The sequence below is a fragment of the Sinocyclocheilus grahami genome, unplaced genomic scaffold, assembly GCF_001515645.1.
Source record: "Sinocyclocheilus grahami isolate Dianchi unplaced genomic scaffold, SAMN03320097.WGS_v1.1 scaffold1760.1, whole genome shotgun sequence".
Taxonomy (NCBI): Eukaryota; Metazoa; Chordata; class Actinopteri; order Cypriniformes; family Cyprinidae; genus Sinocyclocheilus; species Sinocyclocheilus grahami.
This window is the reverse complement of record NW_015506939.1, coordinates 97,163-98,267: the sequence shown is the minus strand read 5'-3', so window position 1 is coordinate 98,267 and position 1,105 is coordinate 97,163.

Sequence of the window (1,105 nt, the reverse complement as noted above, 5' to 3'; positions counted from 1 at the left end):
CCTGCATTAAATTTATATTTTGACCTCACTATTGGGGGAACAGACACAGTCTTTATAGATTGTACAGCACAAGTACTTCTATCATTTAAGCGGGTAGAACAAAAGTCATCAGGGCAGTTATTTGAGATTTGACTTACTAGTCATATGGTGCGTAGCGTCCTGGAGATGTTGTCCGACAGGAGTTCCGCTCCGACTCTGCTGGGGTGCAGGCCAGACGCTCTCAGAAAAGATTCCAATTATTAACAAAGAGCAGTTTCTGTTCTTTACACCATGACAATAACCATTAATTTAAAGCAAAAAGTCTACTGAACCTTTCGTGTCCTCGTCAATACGTGGGAAGCGGTCCTGACACGATGATCATCGTCGTGGGCGATGTGCGGTGCACTGTCTTGATCAGGCTCCTGAAGTCCCTCTTCAGTGTCTCCGTCTGCCGCAGCTTGGTGTCATTAGCCCCCGCGTGAAGCACGACCGCTCCGGGGCTCTCGTCGCCCTTCAGGATCGCGGGTATCTGCGTAGAAACATTGAGAACATGAGCACCAGGGAAACAGTGAGTGTGCAATTTACCTTCAGCTAACGTAGCACGGACGTGCCGGATGATAGAGTCTCCGACGATCACAGCGTCGCATTCCATCTCGTGGAGGGGAGCGAAGTGGTTCCGGGTGGAGATCTCGAAGACCGGAGGCAGCGGAGGGGGAGAGGTCGTCGCCCGGGGCCGGGCTCGCGGACATCTGGGAAGATCGCATCCTGGGTGCACCGGGCCTCTGCAGAGAAACACATGGAGTAGAGGTGGTGGGAGAGTTAGCAGCGCGCTTGTGGTAGATTTTTATTGGTTAAAAGATGAATTGTTCGAGTGTAATCATTAGAAATATAGCCATTTAAATATCTAGTTATACTTCCATTATAATCCTATATGCCTATGGGTAAAAACATGCCTACGTGGCAGAAGTACAGACCTAAGATGAGAAACATCTGTAAAAACCATAAGTGGGGGGTTTTCTTTAACATAACAAGACTAGAGAGGAGGGGCTTTTGTCTCTAGGGAGAATGATATGCACAAAGGAACCATTATATGTATGGAAAAACTGTATGGAACATTTACCCCACT